Source organism: Manis pentadactyla, chromosome 7, assembly GCF_030020395.1.
Source record: "Manis pentadactyla isolate mManPen7 chromosome 7, mManPen7.hap1, whole genome shotgun sequence".
Classification (NCBI taxonomy): Eukaryota; Metazoa; Chordata; class Mammalia; order Pholidota; family Manidae; genus Manis; species Manis pentadactyla.
In genome coordinates this window covers 29,216,284-29,226,888 of record NC_080025.1, presented here as the reverse complement: position 1 = coordinate 29,226,888, position 10,605 = coordinate 29,216,284, and positions in this window count along the sequence as shown.

Sequence of the window (10,605 nt, the reverse complement as noted above, 5' to 3'; positions counted from 1 at the left end):
AAACAGCCAATAGGTGTTTTCCAGGGCCTGGGTTTTGCATCGGTTCTTAGGATCTGTCAGCTCACCTCGGTCAGGGTTGTCTCGAATTCCTCTTAGTGAGAAAACTCAAAGTCGCTTCACTGTTTAAAATCTCTGTTTCCAGATGACTGCTTGGGCTCTCTCCTTGATCTCACTTCCTTTACCCTTCTGTCCATTTCCCCTGGGCTCTGCTAAGCATTCTTTGGATCTTTAATTTTGGCACAGAAATCTGCACCCCACCTAACCTCCCCAGCAAAGTCAAACAACACACTGCTTTGTTGATCTCTGTGAACTGTGATGACATCTGATCTCTTTGTCTCTCTCTACTACTTCCCCATCGTGGCCTCAAACCCCCACTCAACATAATAAGCATGCCCCAGATACCAGCAGAGATGGCAATTTCTCAAGGAAATACCTGAATTCTCCTCCTTACGACTTATATCTGCAAACCTCAGCCTCCTTCAACAGCTATTTTTCTTCTCCTTGTAAGCATCAGGAGTCCACTGCTGTACTTTGAATTTCCCCAGCATAGTACATATGTATTTATTTTTCCTAAATGGTTGCTTGATCACTACAAAGAATAAACTTCCTAACCTTCCCTGACTATTTGCACTAGTCCTTTTCTTCTGCTCCATTCTGGCACATTTCCAATCTTCACTTCCTTTGTTTTCTCATTTAAACTACCTCGAAGCTCTTCTGGGAGTTTGTCACAGCCATGCACCTTTATTTCCAGAGCAGTCTATGAAATGTAGCCTCTCTTCTCTCCCTTGGTCCTGATTCTGTGGTTTTCAAGTACTGAGCCTTCTAGAGTAACTGTTGGAAGTCCGTCTCTGGCATGAGCATGGTTGAAAGCTTTCCAAGTGATTTGGGTGTGCAGTCCCGAAGCCAGAGCTCTAACCCACCCTGCACTTAACATTCTGGAAATCACTCAGATGCCAATTGCAACACGTTTCTCCCAGATGCGTGAAATCCAAATTCCTGAGCCTCCCATTCGAGGTCTCAATTCTTCCCCAATCTAATCTCTTGCTGTAATCTACCTTGATATCTCTTTCCTGCCAAGCTAATTTCCTTGTATTCTTTACGTCTAAAGAAAAATGACCCCCTCCCACCCAAACACAAATGCACACACGCACACAACATATGATGGACCAAGGGACTTTGGCGGCGCATTTGCAGACAGGAGTCTGAGAGGTTTATATTTTCCACGCTGAAACGCTGGATGCAAGAAATGTTGATAGAAACGGGGCAGGGCTAGAGTATTTGAAACCAAGTCAGCCCCTCACCCAAAGCCAGAATGTTTGTTTCTTCATTAGCTCACTGTGCTTTCTTCAGAGATACTTGAAAACTAATATTTATAGTAAGCAAGTAAGTTTACTGAAGGAGCAGCTTTGTGCTGGCTGATGTGGAAGCGCACACCCTTCCATCACTTGGGCTTTAGCAGAAAGCACAGCTTATTCACGCCCTGAGCAATGTCAGTGACAGATGGTTACCCTCCTGGGCAGCGGTTGCAATGCTGTTGTCTGGTGATGTGCTGACAGCCTCTCCCCTGAGGAGGGGGGCAGCTTGGAAACATCCTGGGGAAAAATTCCTTCTCCCACCTTTTCTCAGAAATGGAGATGTTTACAGTTTTCACCCAAATGAAAGAAAACTAAAAGTGAAACTACATTTTTCCAGTCTGGCATACACTTATGATGCAGGAAATCCAGTTTACTAGGGGATTTTTTTATATCAGCTCAGGAATGGAAATGTCTATGGGGTCTCCATCTACTGAATCACAGGACAGATTGAAGAGGCTCCGAATGTCATAAGCACTGTTGTTTCTCAACAGAGGAAACAACAAAGAGGGGAACTCTGCTTGTGGCCCTACCCAGGGTTCACGCACCTCACAATGGGATTTTTCCTCATGTAGGTGTACATAGTTAATCCCCAAAACAGTGTGTTGAACTATTGGTCTTTTTTTCCCCTTGTGAACCATGGTGGGAATATTCCTGAATCCAATTACATACAGAGTGGAGTTTTTAATGAGCACTGGATGGAGTCCGCAGAACTGCATTCTAGTCCCTACACTGGATTTATCAAAGCGCTTCATGCCCCAATAGCAATCCAGCGGAGATGGCACCAGATCCCCATTTGATGCTTGTGATTCACTCAGGGCCACAAGACTTACTAAGTCCCAGTTAGGGTGACCGACAGAATCTATTTTGCCTAGAACTTTCCCGGTTTGGCACTGAAAAATTCCACATCTTGGGGACCCCTGTGGTCCAGCAAATGGAGTCCCTTGGTCAGGTTGGTGGCAGTGTCAGAGAACACAGTCCAGTACAGGAGCTACAACTCAACTCCACATGACACCCTGAAGTCATTCTTTTCGAGGCTCAAGGGACCTGCAGATCTCACAACCAACAGTTCTCTGGGGAGCCGTGGGGCCAGCAAACAGGTCAGACCTTCACTCGTATTCGTATTAAAGCTCAGAGGTGAAGAAGCACTGGAGTAGGTATTCAATCAAAGCTCACCAAATTCCAGGCCATTCTTTGATCACCGTTAACTGGCGAATTAGGCTTAGGAGGGAAAAATTGGATCTAGTAAGTTCTGGCAAGGACTACAATCTTAGATCTCTGGGCTCTTAGCCAGGTAGGCCGGGCCCTTGTTTACAGTGTAGTGGAAAAAAAGATGTCAAGAGTCCCAAATACTAGTTCTGCTTTTGCCACTAATATGACCTTGGACAAGCCTACTTCATGGCGACTTCAGCTGGCCCCAAAGTAAAAGGGTCCAGATGGTTTCTAAGGACTCCTACTGTTTTAATGTTTACATTCAAAGGGTAAAGTGTTGATAAGGGTTAACTGATGGAACAGAATGGCATTACAGGATGAGCCCCCGGTAGAATTAAGAAATAACTGCTGTTTTTTCTCCAGCGTTCCCTTCTCCTCTGAACAATTTCTGAAAATACCTAATTCCTCCTCCCAGGCCCTGAAAGCACTCCAGGCATATTGTGTTCACTCTTTTCTCCCCCTAGCAAGTCATGATAAACTGATTTGCTCAGATAATCGCTCTCTATTGAAGTTCTGTCTTTTTCTGGATGACTTCAGTTTTCTCAGAAGTTTACTGAGCCAATCAACAATCTATTTTGTTTTTTTAAAAAAACTGGCATTAGAACATTCTACTAAACACTCCTCTGCTGTTACCACCACTTCTCTTTTGTTAGTCACACAGAGCTCTTTGAAGCTCCTTTTCCATGTGTTTATATGACATGTCTCTTAATGATTACATAAATTAAACACACAAACAAATCAGCAGCTCAAGAAACCTATTCTGACCTGATCCGAGACTCTATCCTTACCAGAGAATTTGGAAGAAGAAAGCCGTAATCTTCAGAAATGTGAAATCTTCCTAACGTCAATAACAGTGCTGTCTTCGAATTCTGACTTGGAAACTCCGTAATTTTCTTTGAAGTGTTGGCCCTGAAGTGGCTACTGAGGAGAGAGCTGCTCCAAATGCATCAAAGACCTCAGTCAAGGGAGCTTGAAAGACATATTTTCGTTGCAGTTAGTCAAACTGTGTCTCAGCAATGGGGGGAACTTTGGACCGAGGTTAACCCTCCATCAGAGCAGACTCTGATGCAAGGCTGAGTAAACAATTACACTACTGATTAAAACAAACTGGCCAGCCAAAGCATCTCAGAAAAGAATCCCTCCATTTTTGTCCTACACCCGTATATAAGAAGACTGGTTTTAAATGCAGAGATAAAATTCTGCTTCAGAAAAGGGGAAATGACCCAGATCTTAAGTCGTGACTGATCCCAAATGCCCTGCCAGGAATCTGGTCCACAATGAAATTTGACAAATTTATCCCAAAAAAGTGAACCATTACAACTAGAAGTTACTTACATTTAGACAGATATTCTGGATGGGTGTACAGTAGAGTGGGGCAGAAGACCAACTCCAACTCTCTCCGTAAGTCAGGTGTCTGCACATAGTTGGAAAAATATATTCCAAGGTTATGAGTGCTTTGATCTACTTAAAGAAATAATACTTATAATCACTTTTTCAAATCTCCAATTGCATTAAAGGAGGATATGTATGTATTTTTTTAAGTTTAGCCAATGAGGTAGTGGATAACAAACTTGAGAAGAGCCTGAACAGATCAGATCATTTGATTTTCCCCTCTTCTTTCATCCAACATCTTTTGGGAACCTACCAGTAAGGCGGGTGATTTTACCTAGAAGTAGATACCACTCTTACTAATTTGGCAGGTTAGTAATCTGCCGCACACGCACGTGAATACGGTCATTGTCTTCATCCATTGCCGTCGTCCATTGTCTGCTGATTATCAGCAGAGTGAGGACTGGAGGCGAGGTACCTTGATTTCCAAGCCATTGCTCTGTCCACTCCATCAAGCTGCCAGGCTCTTTGCCAGAAGTACCGTGATGGTTTGAATTCACTTCGCACGGAGCCAGTGACAGGTTCCAGCTTGCAGATCTGCACTAGGCAAATTCTGCAGGCTTTGCCTTTTCTAGTGGCCCTGAATTTACTCATAGGTTGAAAACAAATTTATTCGGAAACTAACTGATCTATTCACACCCGTTTTCTAAGATAAATGTGAAAGCTAAACGTGGGAAGTGATCTGATAATTCATTAACAATTCCCCCAACCCCACCCCGAGGGTTCAGCTCTGAAGGTTGTATGTCAAAAGTAGCCTAACTGGTTTATGGCTCTGCAGGCACTTGCACAATCCTCGGTAATCCCGCTCCCCCCACTCAGTATCCAACCAGCTCAGAGATCAGTGTCTTATGCCTCCTAAATGTAATTTCTCAAACTTGCTATCATCTTCTTGTTCTTTTCATGAATGTCAGATGAAAAGATGGCCCAGTTATTTTTGTTTATGCTGTCATGTCACTTTCCTCCATTCCCTCTGCACCCTCTCAAGAATTTACTGTAACATTATAAAAGCATAGAATATAAACCATCAGAACTGAAAGAAACATTTCAGTAAAAGATCTCATTCGACACCCTCATTAAATATAAGGCAAAGCTGGACTTATGAAAGTGAAATGACTTCTCAAATGTCACCCTGGCAGTTCGCATCAGAACTGGACTAGAATTCTGACTTCCTGCGTCACAGCCCAGTCAGTACTCTCACTGTTAATTTAGCCAGGACTGCCCGCGGGCGAATCTCTGCTCTATCACCTATCAGCTACGTGCATGGCTTTTTAACAGATGTGGTTTAAAATTGCAAGCCTATTTCCACATCTGGAAATAATAATGTTCATCTCAGGGACATTTTGTGATGAATAAATGAGAAACCAAAAGTGAAGCACTCATTAGACAACAGTAAGTGTCATTTTTCTCCTACTCTTTTTGCTTCATTCTGGAAATCCTTTTTTAATATCATGTTTTTCTGGTTCTCTTTCCTATCATTCTGGTTATAATATCTTTTGTATTTCAGTTGCTGTCTCCTTTTTATATTTCAGCCCTGAACATATAGATATTCGCAGTGTCATTATAAACATTTCTCTACCTCTGTGTTCTTATGTATTTCTCCCTGATCTTAACCATCAATTCTATGCCCAGTTTCCCAAGTTTGCATATTCAGTCTTGACTTTTTCTGCTGCCAAGGTTTAGATCCATAGTACCTGTGGGTCAGCGGACACCTTGGGTCCTGCCATAAAGAAACCTTTCAAGAGCTTCTCACTGTAAAGTAAAATAAGTTCAAATATCCTTGGCCTGGCATTCAAAGCTGTCCATACCTGACCCCAATCACCTTTCTAGCTGTGCAAAAATCTTCAATCACCTTGGACTCTTTCACCTCAAGTTTCAAGTTCAAGCTGCTTTGACTATTACTCATACCCTTGTCTCATCCTTTCTGTTACATTGTAAGCTCCTTGAAGAATCCACGTCGAACCCAATTTTGTATTTTCCTTTAGCAGCAAGCCAGGGTCTGGTACTCAATAAATGCTTGTTAAATGAATGATCTCTCACAGTCTCACTGTGGACTATATTTTTAGAATGGGGGGCTTCAAGCCAGTAATAGTGTGTGCTCATCTCTGTTGTACTACGGTCAGCCCAGCCCCAGAGACTTACTCTTCAGTATGGAGCACAGCGGCCACACACTCCAGGAAGCTCTGCTTGGCATCTTGTTTATCAAGAGGAAGGTGGTTAAACATAAGCATGCCTAGAAACTTCCTGTCTTACCAGTGGGGCTTGGAGTTTCAGAGTCCTGGGTTTTATAACTAGCTTGCACATGACTTGCAGGAGTATCAGTACTTAAGAAAGGTTGTTTGTTTTAGACTGGCTGCCAGGGCCTTTGGAAATGGAGCAGGCAGTATTCACAAAAAGGAGAAAAAAATTCCCAACGGAAATTTTTAAGAGGTCGTTTACGTGTTTACTAGATGGCACTTTCAGATAGATTTAGCTTCAGTTTCAAATTGACGAAATCCAAAAACTGAAAGGTCAGAAGCAGTCAGCCCAGATGACGCTAGAAGGCAGGGTGACAAACTTGGAGATTATAAAAGTCATCCAAGTGACTGAGACTATCCTTGTATCACCCAGTAATTACTTCTTTGTTCATAAATTCCGTGGGACTTCCCAGTCCCTTCTGGTCAACTTTCAGGCATCTGGCATTTTGCCTCCCTTTTTTTTCTTCTCTTTTTGACATCAGTTTACTGTTGGTGGTCTCTACAGTTCCGGTCCTAACTCCCTCTCTTCCCAATTTGTTCCCTTTCCTGGGTGATCACATCCATTCAGAGACTTCAGCCATCATCTCCAGGCTGATGACTCCCAACGTTTTGTCTCTAGTTGGATTTCTCCTACCATCTCCTAGACATCTTCACTTGACTGCTCTACAGAGCTCCCTCTGAAATATCTTGACACATCAACCATATACTAGGTACCTTACCCGTTACCAGAAGAGCAAAGGCTTATAAAACCTCCAGCGCCCAGCTCAAGGGCTTGAGCAGAGATCCTGCTGCCTAGTGGCCAGTCTCCTGCTATACTTAACACTCATTCCCTCTTCATTAGAAAAATGCCCATCTTCCTCATCTTGCCCGTGTCTTGGGGAGTGGTCTCTCTCAGTTTGAGGGGCCCAGTGAAGAATGAAGACCTAAGAACACTTGTTCAAAATTATTCAGAATTTTAAGACACTGATAGTAGAGCCCTAAGCCAAGTGTGGGGACCTTCTGCAAGTCCCTACATGACTGCATAGGTTGAGTGCCCATGAAGCTGGCCCTAATACCTCTGAGGCCACAGCTGACCAGTTAGAGACCTGGGAACCATGTGCACCTCACAACCAACAGAGCTCCAATCTTGCCAGTTCTCCTGCCCTAATATTTCCCATGTTTCCCTTTATCCCCGATTCCAACACCATTGTTTTCCATCCCTTGCCATTTATTATTAGAATATTGTATCATAATAAACCCCTAACTGACCTCTCTGCCTCAAATCTAACCCCAAAATGCTTTCCCATCTTTTCAGACTTGGATGACTTTTATAATCTCCAAGTTTGTCACCCTGCCTTTATCCCACCCTACGATCTTTCTAACTATTACCAGTCATTTAAATATTTATTTATTTACAATGGGCATCTCTCCATTTAAATATGATTTGAATAGGCAAATATAATAAAGTCCTTTCTCTGCTTAAAATCTTCCCCTTTGTTTTCAGGATAAATTGAAACTACTTCAGTGCACAGCCCTTGAAGTCAGTGACAGTTTAGCTTCCCTGACCTGTCAACCTTGTTCTTTTACCGTTCAACCATGTGGAACCACGTGTACTTCCTCAAAGAGACCGTGTGAGCTGCCGTTCTTTTCACATCCTTTGTTCTCTACGTGGAATTTTCTTTCATTTGCCTATATACTAATCACCCTTTAAAATTCATCTCGCACACTACTCATCTAGGAAAGTCTATTCTTGCCACACACTCTGCGGTGTTTCCCTCCCCGTCCCTGTTGTGTCCATGGAAAGCCCCATTTTCCCTCTCCCACCCCTTAGTCGGAGTCAGAAAGTACCGCTGTATGCCCTTGGACTCTCTCTTTATATTTTTGGCTCTTATTCCATTGTGTTGAGATAATCCATGTGTCAATTTCCCCACTAGTGAGCTCCTTGAAGGTAGGGCTGGTACCCTCAATCTGTCTCTACTGTCTAGCACAGAAACTAGCATAGTATGGTTTCTTATTAAATGGTTATTGAACAAATTAGTAATTAGGGTAGAGACTCTGATGCTTATAGGGTTAGTTTTAACCCCTTTAGGGAAACAATACTTGAGTCAACACAGTATTCATACATTTCTTCTCTTAACAGCCAGTATTTAAAATGCAGTGCTATGTGTGTGTATGTTGCAGAGACGAAAAAGCCATGAATCCCAGCTGTAGGGAATTAGCAAGAGAAATTAACACACACGCACACATACACAGCCATAATCATTACATGAGAGCAACAATGACCTACTAAAAGAGATTAAAATAATCTCTGGGAACACAGCTGAGAGATAATTCTTCACAAATTAATCCTTCAGTTGGGTTTGAACAATGACCTGATAGAATGGTTTCCAAATAGAAATGCAAGGTGGCGGGCAGTTGTAGCAGCACGGCCATATCACTGCGGCGCTTCCCAGGTCCATGGGGCTTTGACTCGACCCGGAGAATTAGAGGGTCTGGTTTGGGTATTCTCCAAAAGCCACTCTCCTCAAAGACAGGTTATTCTGGTATTGTCTTCCTCATTCCTCCTCCTCCAAGTCTTGCAAATCAGCACAAAACAAGAAAAAGGCTTTGGAAAAGGAGTCTTCTGACTAACTGGCAGGGTTAAGGGTTAAAGAATTAAAACAATGACACTGAGTGAGAACACATTGTAAACTTTACATATATATATATATATATATATGTATATATATGTATATGCACACACAGTTATTATATCAAAATCTCATTAGCCTGGAATAGATGTATATATATATATATGCTCACATATATTTTGTGTCCTCTTTCAAGCTAGCTATAAGCTTTACTTTCTCCTACTAAGGTGTAAGATTTCTCAGTATTTTCAACCATCTGACTTAAATTTTCTCTTTTGGGTACTTTATTCCTTAATTGAAGTTATATGAAATACAATACTATATTGGTTTCATGTATACAACATAGTGTTTCAACAGTTATCTGTGTTATTAAATCCTCACCTCAACTGGTGTACTTACTATCTGTCAACACAGAAAGATGTTACAGAATCATTCACTATCTTTTGGGTACTTTTGCACCATCATAAAACCAAACCTCAAAATCAGCACCAAGGTAATTTTCCATAAAAATTCATTAACAGCACCTCGTAAAAGAGATGATTTCTAGAGACTGCAATCTTACAAGCTGAACAAATCTGGTAGCATAGTCCTATTTCTTCCGATAATTTTCTGGTGAATTGTCGAGCCTGTACCTCCTGATGTTTCCAGTAGATGACCACATTCTACCAGCAAGAGAAAGCCTTTTCCATCATCTGGGTAATAAATGCTAATCACATTTCCATCCCTAGGTGCTTGAACAATGGCTTTAGAAACTTGGCACACACCTTCTCCGACTGTAGTATATTCACCACTCCGTTTGGTTCTCAGTCTGATTGGTTTTACATGTAAATAGTTAAAGAAGATGTAATGGCTCACAAAGTACATTTCTGATAATATAAAGGAGGCTCTACACATCAGGTTTTGCTTTATCCTGCAAAAAATAATTAGCATTTCATAATCTTCCAATACCTCTTTATTGAATGCATTTTTGACTGTGTCAGTGTCCAAAGGGGGCCTCCCAATAAATAAAGCATGTAGCCAATAGACCAAACATTATCCAAGTCCATGTGCACTTTGAGTTGCAATTTCTGAGGTGAGTGTAATTAAGACTTCTGAATAAAATAGAGTGCTTTTTACATGGCATTTTCAACTGAGTTAATAACCCAAACTTGGCCATCATTCGTAAGAGACCAGTTTCTGATATAATATGTCATGAAACTAAAAATACAACATTCTTGTGACAATCTGGTCCATGAAGTTTAAGCTTTGCGTTTTGAAAAGGCTTTCATCCTGTTCTTTAGATAGGTGTTCCTTTTGCTATTATGGTGCATTTCTAGTACAAGGTATACATCATCGCTATCTTCCAAATAGTTATAAAGCACCAAAGTAGAAGGATATTCCAATTGGTAATGTGTGGACTCTATACCACTCCAAAATTTCTTATCTATTATTTTGACTGCAACTTCCAAGCCAGTGTGAATGAACTCAGCTCTGTAGCCACCAGCAAATGATCCTCTTCTGAGCAGGTTCTAGCTTTCCAATTTCCCATCTTCTCTCCCACCCAGGTCGCCGTATTTCTAGGCACCGGCTCAGTGCCTGGTAGGCCCCCATTAAGCTCAGCCTCCATGACTGTGACTCCTGTGGCAAAAGCACAACCAGAAAAAAAGGTCTCCAGGGCATCTGCAGGCCAGGAGTATGCAGCCGCCGAGCTCTCATTTAAAAAAACCAGCTTGGGCTGGTTGCCCCACAGGGCAGCAATGGGAACAAAAGCAGGTTGTTACCACCCCTTGTGAGGAAAATTTTTCTTTCAGGGAGGTTGTAGTGTGTGGT